Source organism: Helianthus annuus, chromosome 10 (genome assembly GCF_002127325.2).
Source record: "Helianthus annuus cultivar XRQ/B chromosome 10, HanXRQr2.0-SUNRISE, whole genome shotgun sequence".
NCBI lineage: Eukaryota > Viridiplantae > Streptophyta > Magnoliopsida > Asterales > Asteraceae > Helianthus > Helianthus annuus.
Window position 1 is genome coordinate 100,475,273 of NC_035442.2, and position 21,546 is coordinate 100,496,818.

The window sequence follows — 21,546 nt, forward strand, 5'->3', positions numbered from 1 at the left end:
CTATGCAGTTTAGTGTGCTTTATGTTTCCTTTCGTGACAGTTTTGATTCCCGACACTTAGGAAAGTATTCTGGGCTATTTAACCATATTTCTGCATGATATTCTAGTGTTTAAATGCTGAATTTTGCTGATTTTTTGCTGAATTCTGCAGTTTGTGTATGTTTTAGGCACTTTCCTGCACTTAAACTATCACTAGGAAGGCAGTTTTGTGATCCTTACTTTCCTACACACTTGGTTTCTGGCTTATTCTCTGTCTTAATACAATGTCTGTCTATGTACTGAACTCCGTCAGCATGTTTCTGATTTGTTTGATAACTGTGCTAACTGTGTTTCGTGCATCATTTGAGTCAATAAAGTTTGCATGCAATAATGATATGTCATTTGCAATATGTGATGCACATGTATGTATAAGGCAATAATCAGAAAGCAATTCTAGTCATTAACTGTAATTCATCACAGTCATTAAGCACTAATCATTGTTTAATAATTATACGGATACCTGAAATTTTGACAGTTGTCACATTCTCCCCCTGTTAAGAAAATTTCGTCCCGAAATTTTAAGCATTGCTACTAGCTACAGGGGAGTTGGGGAACAAATGCGAGTATTTTGCTTTCATGCGGTCTTCACGTTCCCAAGTGAACTTTGGGCCGTGACGTGCATTCCATCAAACCTTGACAAGCTTAACACTACTCCTCCGAGTCTTGTTAACCTTCCAATCCGTAACCTCAACGGGTTCTTCGGTAAAGTGGAGTGTGTCGTCAATGTGAACTTCGTTAGCAGGGATAACCACTGTCTCTTGAGTTGGACTTTTCTTCAAATTAGATACATGAAATGTATCATGAACACCATTAAGTTCTGCCGGTAACTCCAACTTGTATGCTACAGAACCAACCCTTTCCAAAATTCTGAACGGTCCGATATAACGTGGGTTTAACTTACCACGCTTCCCAAAATAACATGGGTTTAACTTACCACGCTTCCCCCTGTTAAGAAAATTTCGTCCCGAAATTTTAAGCTTTGCTACTACCTACAGGGGAGTTGGGGAACAAATGCGGGTATTTTGCTTTCATGCAGTCTTCACGTTCCCAAGTGAACTTTGGGCCATGAGGTGCATTCCATCTAACCTTGACAAGCTTAACACTACTCATCCGAGTCTTGTTAACCTTCCAATCCGTAACCTCAACGGGTTCTTCGGTAAAGTGGAGTGTGTCGTCAATGTGAACTTCGTCAGCAGGGATAACCACTCTCTCTTGAGTTGGACTTTTCTTCAAATTAGATACATGAAATGTATCATGAACACTATTGAGTTCTGCCGGTAACTCCAACTTGTATGCTACAGAACCAACCCTTTCCAAAATTCTGAACGATCCGATATAACGTGGGTTTAACTTACCACGCTTCGCAAAGCGTGCCACGCCTTTCCAAGGTGAGACTTTTAAAAGAACCATATCACCCACTTCAAATTCCAAAGGTTTTCGTCTTTGGTCCGCATAGCTCTTTTGGCGACCACGAGCCGCCTTGATGTGCTCTCGGATCTGCATAATCTTATCAGTTGTCTCTTGGACCAGTTCGGGACCAACCAGCTGTCTATCACCTGCATCTGCCCAGCATAACAGTGATCGACACTTGCGTCCGAAGAGAGCCTCAAACGGTGCAGCTTGAATGCTTATATGGTAGCTGTTGTTATAGGAAAACTCAACCAAAGGCAGATGAGTATCCCAACTGCCACCTAAATCCATTACACAAGCACGTAGCATATCTTCAAGCGTCTGAATCGTTCTCTCACTTTGACCGTCTGAGTGTGGATGAAAAGCAGTACTCAGATTCAACTAAGAACCAAAAGCTTCTTGAAAGGATTGCCAAACCCTTGACACAAATCTTCCATCTATGTCCGATATAATCGAGATAGGCACTCCATGACGTGCGATTATCTCTCTTAGGTACAGCTCAGCTAGCTTACCTGTGTTATCCTTTTCTCTAATCGGCAAAAAGTGCGCAGACTTTGTCAAACGGTCCACGATTACCCAAATCGTATCATGACCTCTGGGAGTCTTGGGAAACTTTGTTATAAAATCCATAGAAATCTGCTCCCACTTCCACATGGGTATCTCTGGTTGTTGCAGAAGACCTGAAGGCTTCTGATACTCGGCCTTTACCTTGGCACAAGTCAAACACTTTCCAACGTAAGTAGGCACATCGCCCTTAAGTCTTGGCCACCAGAAATAATCCTTCAGATCTTGGTACATCTTTTCCGATCCTGGATTGATCGAGTACCTCGATTTATGAGCTTCATAAAAAATAACATCTCTAAGACCACCAAAAAGCGGAACCCAAATTCATCCCATAAAATACAAGGTTCCTTCCTCGTTGGGTACCAACTTTTTCTCCATCCCACGGAGATATTCAGCCTTTAAGTTCTCTTTCTTAAGAGCTTCTCTTTGTGCAGCACGAATACGCAATGAGAGATCTGTCTGAATGATCATCTCTAAAGTCCTAACCCTTATGGGCTTAATCCTTTCTTTTCAGCTTAAGGAGTCTGCCACCACATTCGCCTTTCTTGGATGATATTTAATTTCGCAATCATAATCATTTAACAGCTCTACCCAACGTCACTGTCTCATGTTAAGCTCTTTCTGATCGAATATGTGCTGAAGGCTCTTGTGATCCGTGAAAATCATACATCGGGTACCATATAAATAATGCCACCAAATCTTCAAAGCAAACACCACTGCGCCTAACTCCAAATCGTACGTGGTGTAGTTCTTCTCATGAACCTTCAATTGGCGCAATGCATAAGCGATAACCTTTTGTCGCTTCATCAGCACACAGCCCAAACCCTAACGCGAGGCGTCACAGTATACCACGAATTCGTCGGTGCCTTCGGGTAGGGATAAAATAGGTGCATCGCAAAGCTTATTCTTAAGCAGCCGAAAAGCCTCTTCTTGTTTATCTCCCCATTCATACTTCTTATCCTTTTGAGTAAGGGAGGTCAGCGGTTGAGCGATCTTGGAGAAATCCTCAATGAATCTGCGATAATACCCTGCTAAACCCAGAAACTGACGGATCTCGGTTGGCGTCTTCGGAGTTTCCCAATTCTTAATCGCCTCGATCTTGGTGGGATCCACATGAATTCCATCCTCGTTTACCACGTGACCGAGGAACTGTACCTCACGTAACCAAAACTCGCACTTCGAGAACTTAGCATAGAGCTTCTCCTTCTTTAGCAGCTCTAAGATGGATCTAAGGTGTTGCTCATGGTCTTCTTTTGTCTGTGAATAGATCAAAATATCGTCGATAAATACTATCATGAATTTATCAAGATATGGCTTGCAAACTCGGTTCATCAAGTCCATAAACACTGCCGGTGCATTCGTCAAACCAAACGGCATTACTAGAAACTCGTAATGTCCATAATGAGTTCTGAAGGCTGTCTTCGGTATACTTTCTTCTTGTATTCGCAGCTGGTGATAACCTGATCGAAGATCGATCTTAGAGTAGTAAGTTGATCCCTGAAGTTGATCGAACAAATCATCAATCCTCGGCAAAGGATACCGATTCTTGATGGTTACCTTGTTCAGCTCTCGGTAGTCAATGCACATACGAAAACTACCGTCCTCTCTCTTGACGAACAGAACTGGAGCTCCCCAAGGCGAGAAGCTTGGTCTAATGAATCCCTTATCCAGAAGCTCCTGAAGCTGCGTCGACAACTCTTGCATCTTTGAAGGCACAAGTCGGTAAGGTGCCTTGGCGACAGGTGCGACGCCTGGAACTAAGTCAATATGGAACCCGACTTGTCGTTGAGGAGGCAATCCTGGCAAGTCTTCGGGGAAGAATTCAGGATATTCCCTTACCACAGGGATATCTTCGAGCTTCGGTTCTTCGGCCTCTTTATCCATGACATGAGCCAAGAAGTCAACATATCCTTTACGCAAAAACTTCCGCGCCTTCAAACAACTGATAATCCGTAGAGGCGTATCCTGCTTTTCCCCATGAATCACGATCGTCTCTTCATTCGCCAATGGGATACAGATAATCTTCTCATGGCATACAATCTTAGCTCGATTACTTGACAACCAATCCATCCCAACTACTACGTCGAAGCTTCCCAACTCAACTGGCAGGAGATCTATCGAAAACTCACGTTCTCCAAGCTCTATCACACAGCCTCTAATTACTTCGCTAGCTTCTACTAGATTCCCATTAGCTAGTTCTATCGAGTACGGAATATCTAACTTACTTGCAACTAACCTAAGTATATTCTTAAACTCTAGGGATACGAAACTATAGTCGGCACCGGTATCAAATAGCACAAATGAAAAATGTTAATTAATAGGGAACGTACCAGTGACTACGTTCGGATCCTGCCGAGCTTCCCTAGCTCCAATGTTGAAGACTCTTCCCTGGGCTTGGTTATTCTTGGGGCAATCCCGCTTGAAGTGCCCTACAACACCGCAACCAAAATAGCCTTGGCCGCGTCCATTCCCATTTCCACTTTGATTGTTGTTGTCATTCCCCCCGCGATTTCCATTTCCCGCCTGATTCCCGTTTCCATTCCGGTTTCCATTACCTCCCTGATTATTTCTATTCCCATTACCGTTTCCATCATGGTTACCATTGCCATTGCCATTTCCATTTCCTCTCTGACCACCATTCCCACGACTAGCACCATACCAGCATGTATCCTTCGAATGACCAACTTTTCCACAAGTTTCACATTTTCCAATTCTGCAAGGTCCAGTTTGATGGAACTGACATACATCACATTTGGGTAGGGTGCCCATGTATCCCTTCCCTTTGTTCTTAGAACTTGCAGCACCAGTCCTGACCTCGGCTGGTGGGTTAGCATCTCTATGCTTGTTAGCACTGTTGTTGTTTCCTTGGGTACCCTTCTTGAAATTTGAGAACTTCCTCTTGTTCTCTCCAGACGACTCGACATAAGTTTCTTTCTTCTTTCCCTCAGAAATCGAAAACTTGCCCAATCTGATTGCTTCTTCAGTCAATGCCATGCTCAAGTCAATGGCTTCAGTACTTGTTGGTGGCTTGGAAGTAGTTACCATGCTCAGAATTTGGGGTGCCAATCCCCAAATGAAACGTTCAACTCGCTTGAATTCTGGTTCTACCATGTAGGGGACAACACAAGACAAATCATGAAATCTCTGCACGTACTCAGCTATCTTAGGACCATCCATTTTTAGATTCCAAAACTCAGTTTCCAACTTCTGAATTTCAGCCCTCGGACAATACTTCTTTGGCATCAGCTCTTTCAACTCATCCCAAGTCATAGCATACGCTGCAGCCTCACCTAGAGTTTGAACCTGAAGGTTCCACCATGACAGAGCTCCATTGAGGAATAGTCCAGAAATATAAGTGACTTGATGCTCTGGCGCACACTTGCTCATCCGCAGCACCGAATCTGTCTTCTCAACCCATCTCACAAAAGCTATGACGCCTCCAGTGCCGTCAAAGTTCAGAGGCTTGCAGTCCAGAAACTGCTTGTAAGTACAGCCTGTACAAGCAACATCATTCACAGAAAGCATTAGCAAATCGCACTTAGAAATGTCCAAACGTATTGTAATGTGTCTCAAGTGACTTAAACATTACCATTAGGTGGGTTATTCCCTGAGGTGCCTCCGCTGTGTTCAGAGCATAGGGCCTCATGTTGTGCGATTGCCTGTGAAATTTGTTCTCGTAATTCTGCCTCGAGTTGTGGGCAACTGAGTATTCCTTCGAGGAGGCATCTTCTAAGAAGAAGATTGTATAGGTCAGGTCTTATTTGTATAATAAATAGTATGTATATATAATAGCATTTATCATAGCCAGCAAGCATATAACATCACAATCATAGCACAAACATGTAAATCAACAACGTATTTAATGAGAACATGACGATTGAGCTTTCATTAATCATCGACCACAAGTATTGTTACATGTTTTACAAAGTGTCACATCAAAAGGGACTCAGGGTCACACTACCCCTGTCCAATAAGTCTACAAATCTACAAAAGTCATACAATCAAACGGTGATCTCCAAAAGGCTTCACACGCTCAGCTCAATAGTGGTGCTCTCATTAAAAGTAATGCAACCTACATAAAACCAAAAACCAACTATGCTGATGGTGGTGGAGGAGGAGGTGGAGGAAAGAAAAGCATGTTGCACACATGCGCAAGCTCCTCCTCAAGCTCATAGATATGACGCAGCAGATAACTGATCTGCTGCTCGACGGTGAGAAATCAAGCATCAAACTCTGGAAAAGGAGTAAGAGGAGCAGGTGGATGTGAAAATGGAGACGGTGACGAATGAGAGGGAACAAAAGCAGGCTGACAAGGACACGGTAAAGGACCCAGAGTCAGCTCAAGCTCCAAAATCCTGCGACTCATAACCTCAAACTGGAGCTGAAGTGATAAAAGTAACTCATCCCGTGTGTAGCCAACAAACTGAGAGGGATGGTAGGATCTGAAATCAGCATAGTATATGGTGGGAACCATCGGAATGGCTCATCAAGTGGTGAAGAAGTAAAAGGAGCAAACGGTGTAGATTGAGGGATATGTGGAAAAGTTGCTGAAACGTAACGGTCATGACTAGGCTGCTGGCCTGAAGTACCTTCCCCTGGACGGGGTGCGGGTATGTCCTGCAAGAAAACGATAGGTAAATCAACACGATGGACATCAGACTCCATATGATGAAAAGGAGCAACATCAGCGGGTGCGGGTGCAGGTGGAGGAATAAGTGGCTCAATAACAGGAGGGTCAACGGGTGCAGGAACTGGATTAGGTATGAGAGGTGCAAAAGGATTTGTGCATTGCTTGCAACAAATCAGATGTAAATCGTGGGTTGCAAGTAGAGGTAATGAAGGTTGGCACCCCGTGCCTAGCGACCGCTTCCTTAAGATAGATGACTGCATGTGTAGAAACTTATCCGTTTCTTTGATGGCTAGAAAGTTTACTGGTTGTGCAAAACAATCAATGAGTGTCCAAGTGCTGTTTCTGTTTCAGTTGTAAGTAGACTGTCGACCAAATCCATGGCAGTCTGTTTTTATTTTTATGCGAGTGTTGCTGGTTACTGATGCTACACCTTGACTTTCCCCAAGTCGATCCACCATTCACATCCTTGGCTAGATGAGCTTTCATGTCCAATTACCATTACAGGGTATGTAAATCCTAACGCCTCTCATCAAAACCCAGACGGCTAGAATGTCAACACTAGTGTGCTTGCTCAACGCGAGTTCCCTTCAGTTGCCGTGTAATGAGTCCCGCATTCGTTTCTATGATGTAGCGAGTATCGTCCGACTTGTCAAAGGTGGCTTTTCCATGCCCCACATGGGTTCAACTTGAAAATCCTCTTCTTTCAGTTCTCCAGTTTGAACAGAGCGAGTCTAATCAGGTAAGTCAGAGTCGATAGTGAGCTGCAAAGCTCGTGCACGTTCAAGTTTCATAGTTGCAATCATCCTAAAGTTCCGTCCAGCGATGCCATTAACTGATCTAGCTCTATCGAAACAAAAGTTCACGGGAGGCCCTTGTGATCGGTCTAAATAACACATCTGGTACCGTCCAAGTAATGTCTCCATCTAAGATCCCAAGGCCACATTTTCACCGCCAGTCGTGTGTCGTGTAGTTCCTCTTTGTAACTCCATCACGTAGGTCACCACTCGCTCGTGTTGCATCGGTGTGTAACTGGGACTCTGATTCTGACCATCGTGGTATACCACTAAATCACCCGCATCCTCGGGTAAAGACGATGCTTGGTGCAGTGCCGAGTTGGAACTTGAAAGCTGGAAAGACGTCCCCCCGTTTCGTCTTTCACGAACACCGTACCCTATTGTGCTAAAGAGATTTAAGCTGTGTGACCTTCGAGAATCCTGTGGGTGAGCTGCGATAGTATTTAGTGAACCCAAGGAATTGCTGCATCCCCGAAGAATCTTTGGTGTCGATCAGTTTCAAACAAGATGCCTCTCAGCGTGATCCACGAGTATTCCTACTCTGTTGGTTACCCGATCAAAATGCATGACTTCGCACGTAATGGCTCCTCCCACAGAAGCGCTGAAAATAGGATACATATGCCACCCATGGTGTTCCTATCTCCTGGTCATGATTTAGAATGCTGTCAACAAATACGGTCGATTCATGTGATTCCCTGAAGCTGCTGGTGTGTTGGTTGACTCAATGGTCATGGTGTATAACGTTGAAATGGTTGCATACATTCGTCACGCTGTTCTAAGAGCATTCACCGCTTGGACTACCATCTGATGATAGTTCGTTCACTAGCCAATCCTTAAATGGTAACTTATTCCTTGCAAATGGGTCGACAGGTTTTTAGTACGAGGTCGAGGCAAACGGTTCTTGACTGTCACCTTGTTGTGTTCTCGATAATCAGTACACATACGAAAACTAGATCCGATGATACTCAAGTCCAATAATTCCTGAAGTTGATTAGGCATTTCCTGCGACCTTCCTGGTGTAAAATAGTAAGACATTCTAGTAACAAGGGCTACTTCTAGCATCATACGGAACTGATATTCCACCTAACAATGTGAAGGCAAACCTCACAGTTCCTCTGGTAACACTTAGGGAGAAATCACGAATAATTGGTGGATCCTCGATCCTCCTTTCCTTAGCCTTGACATCAGTAACGAGTGTTAACATTGCGGGTTACTCCTTCCTTAGACACTCCTAGCTTTTCTTGCTGAAATGACGCTAACCATTGTGCCGCTGTAGCGCGTTAGAACAGTTAACAATCCTCCACGAAGGAGAGGGGTACGTAAAATTGTCTCCTCATGGGGTACATCTATCAAGAATACCAGAAGATAGGTCGATGCCGAGCACTTGTCCCACAAGGTCATATTTGCATCCCAACGATCATGTGAGGTTTCCATTGTCTAGTCATCGGCCGATTCCACAACAGGTTCAAACTCTTAAGAGCATTAGGGTCAAACGGAACAGAGACGAAGCGGATTGCCACTCATACTAGCTACCAGGCCGTGACAGTCCTGACGTCGCCCACGCCAATTCTAAATGTCCTTCCCAGAGCATCATTTCTGGTGTTGCTGTTTTCATTACTAGGATTTTAAATACTGTCGTTGTTCCTTTGATCGTTGTCCTCTTATCTTAACCACAACCAATCCGTGTTGTGGGTACCTTTATTTCCTTACTGTAGGTTAGGGTCACGAATACCTCGTTGTCGCTGTGACTGCTGCTCCCAATGTCGTGGCTTGAAACGAAGCCCTACGATTCTTCACCATCATTGTCCATCTTTTCACATTCTGAGCCACGTCCTAAAGCGCTAATCATGGCACTGGCGGTTACGCATACCCCACTAAAGTCAATTATCACCACCAATGTCTCGATTGATTCGTAAGAGTTGGCTCCCATGGGTTGCTGACAAGGGTTAAGGACTCGATTGAAGCCAAATTCGCCGGTGCTCATTGTTGGTAACTAGGGTCGTTCAAATGCTGAAGTCCATCGTTCTTGCAAGTTGACTGAGTAATACACGATATGTCACGATAGTGTTGCAGAAGTGATCGCACTTCGGGATCTAAGGCATCAATACGTTACATTCCAGCAAGCGAAGAAAGGTGAGGAATATATCGATCAATCATTCGATGCTGCGACATCATCACATGGATATTCGTATAAGCAACTAACATTATACACGGTGTGCTGAGTTCAGATGGGTGTTCAGGTAATACTCGATAGCATCGAGATTCGAAAGGATCCAGAGATGAATGAAAAGTTCACGTTCGAGTAGGGGACAATCATTGCTATGACCCCTATAGGTTTCTTATGTTTCACATTGATCAAATAACGGAACGGAACCCATTTTGCACTTGTTAAAGCTCACTGGGACTCGCATGCAACCCACACTATTATTATGTGTGCACCCACAATAACATTGTGATTTGCATGCTCATCTCAGCTCCTCTTAACTCATGTCAAATGTTTCCTCAAACTTAAATAGCGAACAGAGAGCATCACGAAGCGTGAGTCATGAAGGTTTTGGGAAATACCACCCTATCGATCACATAACACAGGCAAGTAATATACTAACTCATACTGTTGTGCTGAACGTGCAATCACAGGCAATAACATACGTAAGTGTTCACTAGTTATGCAGTACAAGGAGTATATGAGAGACGAACCTTGCAATCTGGAGCTGAGTGTCATGGTCGTATTCACGTTTTCAGAACTTTCCGGTTATAGTCTGGTTTTACAAAAAAACGTTTTCCCCTTTTTAAAACCAAGTTCACTATAACCAATGGCTCTGATACCAATCTGTCACACCCCCAAATTACCACAAGCGGAGTATCACGACGAGGCGTGTGACGTACCAGGATCATAGCCACCAATCACATTGAACTCATGGGTAAATGAAAACAAAACTTTCATTGATTTAACAATAAGTGTTACAATGTTACAATATATTTGTAGTGTACAACGGAAGCATAAATCATTCGTTAAGTGTTTATAACCACATGTAAAAGCTATTAGTCTTGTATAGTGTTTCCATGTAACTCGACCCATGACCACTCCAGCTTCCCAGACAGCAAGTTCCATTGATATGCACCTAAAGGCCTGCAAGGCATGTAACAACGAGTTAACAACAAAGTTGAGCGAGTTCACGGTTGGTTGTTTAGTTATAGTATTCGTTTCGTAATCATATGTTTGTTTTGTAAACCATGTATCGTATTAATTCGTATCGCGGTCTCCCAGACATGTTTGCAAAGATTAGTGGGGGCTTCCCATGTGTTACTAGACCGTGTGTATCGACTGCTACGAAAATGTAAGAGGTGCCCTAGGTCAATGTCTATTAGCATTGACCCTTTGCCCATAGTCCATTAGTACACGCCCGTTCGAACGACACGGTGTGAGGTTTGTTAAACCTAATAGCGCTATTAACTAATGACCCGCTCGCCATAGGCCTCGGCGATTAAGTCGATATAAATGAGGGACTTAATGATAGAGTTTTGGTCCAGTGTGTATACTTGGCATCCTACTCCCAGAGGATGGTTGTAATTACTGTTACTTCATTAACCCATTCCCAACCCTTGGGAATCCCATGCCTTGGAAAGAGTGTGAACTCACCTCGGTTTGCTCGGCAGATACCCAAAGAGGTCAATCAAGCTGCTAGTGGTCAACCACGTCCTAACATGGTTACCATACAAGTCAGGTCTAGGTTCAAGTAGTGCACGTAGGTTTACACATAAGCTAACAAGTCACAACACATAGCGTACTTGGCAAACACACCGATCATATTAACAATAGGATACAATTCACGTAGATGTAACCCAAACTTATGCGACTCAGATGATTGGGCCGTCGAGCTTGTGCGAGCCCAATCATCTTGTGCGAGTAACTAAAGTCCAATCATCACTCGGCCCAACCTGTTGTGCGTCCAGCACAACCTTGTGCGACTCACAACGGGTTGTGCGACTGAAAACAAACCCGGCCCATTAACCTGCAATACAAAACCCATACGATCCAAACATACAAATAGACAATCAACTTGTACGATCCAATATACTTGTGCGATTGAGTTGGGCCGTATGGCCCATAAACATATACAAGGTTCCGAGAGTTGTGTGTATGTGGCCCAAGACTTGTGCGATCAACACTGCCTTGTGCGATCCACATGTCTTGTGCGATCATGCAGTCCTAGGTTGTACACTATGCTTAAACAGTCATATTAATCTTGTGCGATTGTATTGTGCAACCAGTCTTGCGCGATGGGACTCTTGTGCGACTAGTTACAAGTTTCCTTAAATCATGGCAATCATTTACTAATTTCAACAGTTTCCATCTATGCATTTATCGATCAAATCAATGAATTATCAATTACTTCTTATGAACTCCAACTAACCTCTCATCATGATCACAATCTAGCAATACATTCAATCATATAATCAAATCAGCGATTTCCAAATACTAACAGGCAATCCGAGTTCTTGTGTAACATTAAACCGGTAATACAACACAACATATATTTACGAATCATGATTCCAATAGCATATACTGGATTCCTAATCATAAACAACATCCTCTCATATCATTCACTCATATCATCCGATTAACGATCTTTGAACATTAGTATGCAACTTAAAACATTATACAGTATCTCATGACTAATCACACAAATCAATTAAACCTTCGATCAATATCAACAACCCATCCATCACGCATTCAGTCATAAATCAACGTAAATCATCTTAAAATTCATCAATAATTCGATTCATCACATATATATACAGAAATCAAATACATATTTCAGTTCATGATCATAGTTTTAGAAACATGTCTACTAGCAGGAAACCCTAATCGATCACACCACAAAACAATCATCAAGAATATAACAATCAGTGCATGATGAACACTAACCAGGAAATCGGATAACTAACTCGCACGAGGTTGGAAGGCTTCGAGGAAGAGTCTGCCGTTGAAGAAAGTGGGAAGGAGAGAGAGAGAGCTAGGGTTTGTGTATTTTCTTGTGTTTAAAGGATAATGAGGGTTATACACCAACCCCTTAGTGTTATGCGAAAAATTATAAGGATCGGGCCCAACTTGGGCTTCGGTTGTGTTGGATTTGGGCCGAGCACCATCATGTGCGATCGGTTAGGTCTCGTGCGACTAGGTTGGTGTTGTGCGTCCACGGTTAAGTATATATACATACATTCACATCACACATATAACACATAGCATGATAAACATAACATTCTGTTGAAACCAAGTACATTAACTAGTCACGTATGTTCAAACAAGTTACATCAAAGCATAGCAAGGAGGTTCTAAAACACGAGTTGTCACATTATCCCCAAGTTGAAAGAAATTTCGTCTCGAAATTTAGCACGTAGTTACTGAGGAAGCTAATTAAGTGGTATAGTCTTTCTGGTTTTCCTGGGGTGTCACATCCTTCCCCCGTTGGTTTGGAATTTCGTCCCGAAATTCCGCAGTAGTTTCATCCTCAGTAGTGGTTTCATTGTTCTCGAACAACTGGGGATATTTGTGTTTCATTTGGTCTTATCGTTCCCTGGTAGACTCTGGGCCATGACAGGAGTTCCAACAAACTCGAACAAGAGGGATTCTAGTGTGCTTGAGGACCTTAACGTCTCGGTCCGTGATTTCAACTGGTTCCTCGATGAATCGCAACTGATCGTCGATAGTGAGCTCCTTCAAAGGAACTATGAGGGTCTCATCTGACAGACACTTCTTCAGATTTGACACGTGTAAAACGTTGTGAACTCCACTGAGTTCAGCTGGTAGGTTCAGTTTGTAGGCCACCCTGCCTATTTTCTCAATGATTTCGAACGGTCCGACATATCGCGGATTTAGCTTGCCTCATTTGCCAAAACGAACTACACCTTTCCAAGGTGAGACTTTGAGTAGCACTCAATCTCCAACCTGGAACTCGAGTGGTTTCCTGCGCTTATCAGCGTAGCTTTTCTGACGGTCACGAGCCGCTGCCATTCGTTGTCGTATGTGAGCAATCTTCTCAGTTGTGTCCACCACAAGTTCTGGGCCAATGATTTGGCCCTCGTCAATTCCTGCCCAACAGAGAGGTGATCGGCATTTACGTCCCTACAATGCCTCAAACGGAGTAGTTTGGATGCTGGTGTGGTAGCTGCTGTTATACGAAAACTCCACAAAAGGGAGGTGTCTTCCCCAACCATTTCCAATGTCGGTTTCACATGCCCAAAGCGCGTATTCAAGAGTTTGGATGGTGTGTTCAGTCTGTCCATCCGTCCATGGATGATATGTTGTGCTCATGTCTAAATGGGAGCCAAAGGATTTGTGCATTGCTTGCCACAAATTAGATGTAAATCGTGGGTTGCGAGTAGAGGTAATGAAGGTTGGCACCCCGTGCCTAGCGACCGCTTCCTTAAGATAGATGACTGCATGTGTTGAAACTTATCCGTTTCTTTGATGGCTAGAAAGTGTGCTGGTTGTGCAAAACAATCAATGAGTGTCCAAGTGCTATTTCCGTTTCAGTTGTAAGTAGACTGTCGACCAAATCCATGGCAGTCTGTTTTTATTTTTATGCGAGTGTTGCTGGTTACTGATGCTACACCTTGACTTTCCCCAAGTCGATCCACCATTCACATCCTTGGCTAGATGAGCTTTCATGTCCAATTACCATTACAAGGTATGTAAATCCTAACGCCTCTCATCAAAACCCAGACGGCTAGAATGTCAACACTAGTGTGCTTGCTCAACGCGAGTTCCCTTCAGTTGCCGTGTAATGAGTCCCGCATTCGTTTCTATGAGGTAGCGAGTATCGTCCGACTTATCAAAGGTGGCTTTTCCATGCCCCGCATGGGTTCAACATGAAAATCCTCTTCTTTCAGTTCTCCAGTTTGAACAGAGCGAGTCTAATCAGGTAAGTCAGAGTCGATAGTGAGCTGCAAAGCTCGTGCACGTTCAAGTTTCATAGTTGCAATCATCCTAAAGTTCCGTCCAGCGATGCTATTAACTGATCTAGCTCTATCGAAACAAAAGTTCACGGGAGGCCCTTGTGATCGGTCTAAATAACACATCTGGTACCGTCCAAGTAATGCTTCCATCTAAGATCCCAAGGCCACATTTTCACCGCCAGTCGTGTGTCGTGCAGTTCCTCTTTGTAACTCCATCACGTAGGTCACCACTCGCTCGTGTTGCGTCGGTGTGTAACTGGGACTCTGATTCTGACCATCGTGGTATACCACTAAATCACCCGCATCCTCGGGTAAAGACGATGCTTGGCGCATTGCCGAGTTGGAACTCGAAAGCTGAAAAGACGTCCTCCCGTTTCGTCTTTCACGAACACCGTACCCTATTGTGCTAAAGAGATTTAAGCTGTGTGACCTTCGAGAATCCTATGGGTGAGCTGCGATAGTATTTAGTGAACCCAAGGAATTGCTGCATCCCTGAAGAATCTTTGGTGTCGATCAGCTTTTAACAAGATGCCTCTCAGCGTGATCCACGAGTATTCCTACTCCGTTGGTTACCCGATCAAAATGCATGACTTCGCACGTAATGGCTCCTCCCACAGAAGCGCTGAAAATAGGATACATATGCCACCCATGGTGTTCCCCTCTCCTGGTCATGATTTAGAACGCTGTCAACAAATACGGTCGATTTATGTGATTCCCTGAAGCTGCTGGTGTGTTGGTTGACTCAATGGTCATGGAGTATAACGTTGAAATGGTTGCATACATTCGTCACGCTGTTCTAAGAGCATTCACCTCTTGGACTACCATCTGACGATAGTTCGTTCACTAGCCAATCCTTAAGTGGTAACTTATTCCTTGCAAATGGGTCGACAGGTTTTTAGTACGAGGTCGAGGCAAACAATTCTTGACTGTCACCTTGTTGAGTTCTCGATAATCAGTATACATACGAAAAGGCTTCTCTTCATGGGTATAGCGAGGGCTCCTTAAAGCGAAAACTAGATCCGATGATACTCAAGTCCAATAATTCCTGAAGTTGATTAGGCAGTTCCTGCGACCTTCCTGGTGTAAAATAGTAAGACATTCTAGTAACAAGGGCTACTTCTAGCATGATACGGAACTGATATTCCACCTAACAATGTGAAGGCAAACCTCACAGTTCCTCTGGTAACACTTAGGGAGAAATCACGAATAATTGGTGGATCCTCGATCCTCCTTTCCTTAGCCTTGACATCAGTATCGAGTGTTAACATTACGGGTTACTCCTTCCGTAGACACTCCTGGCTTTTCTTGCTGAAATGACGCTAACCATTGTGCCGCTCTGGCGCGTTAGAACAGTTAACAATCCTCCAAGAAGGAGAGGGGTACGTAAAATTGTCTCCTCACGGGGTACATCTATCAAGAATAACAGAAGATAGGTCGATGCCGAGCACTTGTCCCACAAGGTCATATTTGCATCCCAACGATCATGTGAGGTTTCCATTTTCTAGTCATCAGCCGATTCCACAACAGGTTCAAACTTTTAAGAGCATTAGGGTCAAACGGAACAAAGACGAAGCGGATTGCCACTCATACTAGCTACCAGGCCGTGAAAGTCCTGACGTCGCCCACGCCAATTCTAAATGTCCTTCCCAGAGCATCATTTCTGGTGTTGCTGTTTTCATTACTAGGATTTCAAATACTGTCGTTGTTCCTTTGATCGTTGTCCTCTTATCTTAACCACAACCAATCCGTGTTGTGGGTACCTTTATTTCCTTACTGTAGGTTAGGGTCACGAATACCTCGTTGTCGTTGTGACTGCTGCTCCCAATGTCGTGGCTCGAAACGAAGCCCTATGATTCTTCAGCATCATTGTCCATCTTTTCACATTCTGAGCCACGTCCTAAAGCGCTAATCATGGCACTGGCGGTTACGCATACCCCACTAAAGTCAATTATCACCACCAATGTCTCGATTGATTCGTAAGAGTTGGCTCCCATGGGTTGCTGACAAGGGTTAAGGACTCGATTGAAGCCAAATTCGCTGGTGCTCATTGTTGGTAACTAGGGTCGTTCAAATGCTGAAGTCCATCGTTCTTGCAAGTTGTCTGAGTAATACACGATATGTCACGAGAGTGTTGCAGAAGTGATCGCACTTCGGGATCTAAGGCGTCAATACGTTACGTTCCAGCAAGCGAAGAAAGGTGAGGAATATATCGATCAATCATTCGATGCTGCGACATCCATCACATGGATGTTCGTATAAGCAACTAACATTATACACGGTTCGCTGAGTTCAGATGGGTGTTCAGGTAATACTCGATTGCATCGAGATTCGAAAGGATCCAGAGATGAATGAAAAGTTCACGTTCGAGTAGGGGACAATCATTGCTATGACCCCTATAGGTTTGTTATGTTTCACATTGATCAAATAACGGAACGGAACCCATTTTCCACTTGCTAAGGCTCACTAGGACTCGCATGCAACCCACACTATTATTATGTGTGCACCCACAATAAAATTGTGATTTGCATGCTCATCTCAGCTCCTCTTAACTCATGTCAAATGTTTCCTCAAACTCAAATAGCGAACAAAGAGCATCACGAAGCGTGAGTCATGAAGGTTTTGGGAAATACCACCCTATCTGTTGTGCTGAACGTGCAATCACAGGCAATAACATACGTAAGTGTTCACTAGTTATGCAGTACAAGGAGTATATGAGAGACGAACCTTGCAATCTGGAGCTGAGTGTCATGGTCGTATTCACGTTTTCAGAACTTTTCGGTTATAGTCTGGTTTTACAAAAAACGTTTTCCCCTTTTTAAAACCAAGTTCACTATAACCAATGGCTCTGATACCAATCTGTCACACCCCCAAATTACCACAAGCGGAGTATCACCGTGAGGCGTGTGACGTACCTGGATCTTAGCCACCAATCACATTGAACTCATGGGTATATGAAAACAAAACTTTCATTGATTTAACAATAAGTGTTACAATGTTACAATATATTTGTAGTGTACAGCGGAAGCATAAATCATTCGTTAAGTGTTTATAACCACGTGTAAAAGCTATTAGTCTTGTATAGTGTTTCCATGTAACTCGACCCATGACTACTCCAGCTTCCCGGACAGCAAGTTCCATTGATATGCACCTAAAGGCCTGCAAAGCATGTAACAATGAGTCAACAACAAAGTTGAGCAAGTTCACGGTTGGTTGTTTAGTTATAGTATTCGTTTCGTAATCATATGTTTGTTTTGTAAACCATGTATCGTATTAATTCGTATCACGGTCTCCCAGATATGTTTGTGAAGATTAGTAGGGGCTTCCCATGTGTTACTAGACCGTGTGTATCGACTGCTACGAAAATGTAAGAGGTGCCCTAACTCAATGTCTATCAGCATTGACCCTTTGCCCATAGTCCATTAGTACACGCCCGTTCGAACGAGACGTTGTGAGGTTTGTTAAACCTAATTGCGCTATTAACTAATGACCCGCTCGCCATAGGCCTCGGCGATTAAGTCGATATAAATGAGGGACTTAATGATAGAGTTTTAGTCCAGTGTGTATACTTGGCATCCTACTCCAAGAGGATGGTTGTAATTACTGTTTACTTCATTAACCCATTCCCAACCCTTGGGAATCCCATGCCTTGGACAGAGTGTGAACTCACCTCGGTTTGCTCGGCAGATACCCAAAGAGGTCAATCAAGCTGCTAGTGGTCAACCACGTCCTAACATGGTTACCATACAAGTCAGGTCTAGGTTCAAGTAGTGCACGTAGGTTTACACATAAGCTAACAAGTCACAACACACAACGAACTTGGCAAACACACCGATCATATTAACAGTAGGATACAGTTCACGTAGATATAACCCAAACTTGTGCGACTCAGATGATTGGGCCGTCGAGCTTGTGCGAGCCCAATCATCTTGTGCGAGTAACTAAAGTCCAATCATCACTCGGCCCAACCTGTTGTGCGTCCAGCACAACCTTGTGCGACTCACAACGGGTTGTGCGACTGAAAACAAACCCGGCCCATTAACCTCCAATACAAAACCCATACGATCCAAACATACAAACAGATAATCAACTTGTGCGATCCAATATACTTGTGCGATTGAGTTGGGCCGTATGGCCCATAAACGTATACAAGGTTCTGAGAGTTGTGTGTGTGTGGCCCAAGACTTGTGCGATCAACACTGCCTTGTGCGATCCACATGTCTTGTGCGATCATGCAGTCCTAGGTTGTAAATTATGCTTAAACGGTCATATTAAGTCGCACAAGTCTGGAATTTGTTGCGTAACTGTTAACATGTTACCATGATCAATACATGCTAGTTCTGTGTAAACTTATGTGCTTCACTTGAACATAGACCTGACTTGTATGGTAACCATGTTAGGACGTGGTTGACCACATTTAGCTCAAGTGACCTTTTCGTGTTCTGCCGAGCAAACCAAGGTGAGTTCACACTCTTACCAAGGCATGGGATTCCTGGTGGGTTGGGAATGGGATTGAATGACTACCCGTACTTTCATCACTACTAGACTATTTACCACCGTCCTCGGATTGGGAAGGACGCCAGTGCAAAAACCTATGTAAAACCTACGTACTAATGTCCTCGGATTGGGAAGGACGCCAGTGCAAAAACCTACGTAAAACCTACGTACTAATGTCCTCGGTTTGGGAAGGACACCAGTGTTAAACCTACGTAAAACCTACGTACCACTGTCCTCGAATTGGGAAGGACACCAGTGCTAAACCTATGTACTCGCTACGCACTACTGTCCTTGGATTGGGAAGGGCACTTACGTAAAACCTACGTAAACTCATACTTACCACTGTCCTCGGATTGGGAAGGACTCCTATAGATACGACTAGTCTAGTAGCATTCAACATGGGAAGCCCCCACTAACTGAACACACAACTGGCCTTGTAATACACAGTATGGTTATGAAACGAACTTACAATCTCTTAAACGAACTCAATATCTGAACACTCACTGTGAACTCGCTCAACTTTGTTGTTGACTCTCTGTTGCATGCCTTGCAGGTCATTAGGTATCTATGGAGCTTGCATGGGAGTGGAGAAGAGTCGTTGTGGGACATGGACAGCTGTGTGCCATGCAAAACATTTTTCAAAATGTTTAAACTTATTATTCGGTTTTAAACATTATGCTTCCGCTAAACACCTAACTATGTTTTGGTTTTAAACACCTTTTATATTGATGGGTTGAATTTCACTTATTACTTATAATGTTCAATATGATTGGTGGTTTGATCCTGTCAGTCACGCCTCCAAGCGGTGATACTTCGCGGGTGGATTTTGGGGGTGTGACAGATTGGTATCAGAGCCATTGGTTATAGTGAACTCGGTTTTAATAAGGGGAAAAAGTTTTTGTTAAAACCAGACTATAACCCGTACAATGCTCAACGATCCACAACAACGCTTCGCTCCACGTGTAAGACTCAACACTATAGGTGATATGGTTTATGTTTTATTGCCTACTTGCTAGTTACATAGAACATTGCTCACGGTATGCCTAGATAAGCGTAGCAACTGTTGATTGAAAACACATGTGTGCTTACTCTCTTCTGTCATCGCACTTCCGCGAACCTCTCTCACTCATGTTTCCTTTGGTATGAAGATAATGAGTGGACGTATCAACATGACTCAAGCCCAGTTGACGGATTTGATTAACGAACAAGTTGCTGCGGCACTTGCAGCAGCTCAGGCAGGAGGTCAGAACGCTCAGCCACCTGTATGCACATTCAAGACGTTCATGGACTGTCGTCCTAGTACTTTTAGTGGCACTGAAGGGGCCATTGGACTGCTCCGTTGGTTCGAGAAGCTTGAATCGTTCTTCGAAATGTGTGAATGCCCTGAGGCTCGTAGGGTGAAGTATGCCACTGGTACTATCGAAGGCATTGCATTAACTTGGTGGAACGCGCAAGTGCAAATGTTAGGGCTGGCGGCTGCTAATGCCACCCCATGGAACGACATCAAGGAACTGATCAAACGTGAATACTGCAATCGTGATGACATCCACAAGCTGGAAGTGGAGTTCTTTAATCTGAAAATGACGGGGTCGGAGATTGAGGCGTATACAAAGCGATCCAATGAACTGGCAGTGTTATGTCCAACGATGGTGGATCCTCCCGTCAAGCGTATCGAACTGTACCTCAAAGGCTTAGCACCAGAAATTCAAAGCCATGTGACCTCTGCCAACCTTGCTACCATCCAAGATGCTACTCGTCTTGCTCATCGACTCACAGACCAGGTAGTGGAGCAGAACAAGCTGCCTAAGCATATCGGTGCTACTACCACTACTACTTCTGCTATTGCCAGTGACAACAAGCGAAAATGGGATGGGGATTCCAGCAAGGGTTCGACTACAGTTCAGTCCCAGGCACAGCAGCGAAAGATCGACGACTACCAGAGCCCTGGTCAGCAATCTTCTAGTAGTCAAGGGCAGGGTGGGTATCGAGGAAACCACCCAAAGTGTAACAAATGCAACAGACACCACAGTGGTCAGTGCAGTAAGGGACGTTGTCAGAGGTGTCTCAAGATGGTCATGAAGCCAAGGATTGCAGGAGCTCACGACCTGCAAACCAGAATCGTCAGCAGCAACAACAAGCCCCGCAGAATCAGCAACAGCGGCAGGGTAACAAGGGATCCTATCAGTGTGGTGCTGAAGGTCACTTCAAGAGACACTGCCCTCAGTTAAATCAGAATCAGAATCAGAATCACAACCAAGGAAACGAGAACAATAATGGGGGTAACAATGGGGGAAACAATGATAACAACGGTGCTAGGGGTCGAGTGTTCGTGCTGGGTCTGGATGAAGCAAGGAATGCTCCTAACGTGGTGATGGGTAAGTTCATTCTCGACGACTTTTATGTTACTGTTTTATTTGATTCGGGCGCCGATACCAGTTATGTGTCTCAGAAAGTTAGTCAAATGTTAAAGCATGCCCCAACACTTTTGAACACCAAGCATGTAGTAGAGCTCGCAAATGGTAAAAGTCTAGAGGCCACACATATAGTTCAGGGTTGTAATCTTATCCTCGCTGGTCAGACCTTCTCTATCGATCTCATCCCTATAGTTCTGGGTAGTTTCGACATCGTCATTGGGATGGATTGGTTATCGCAACAT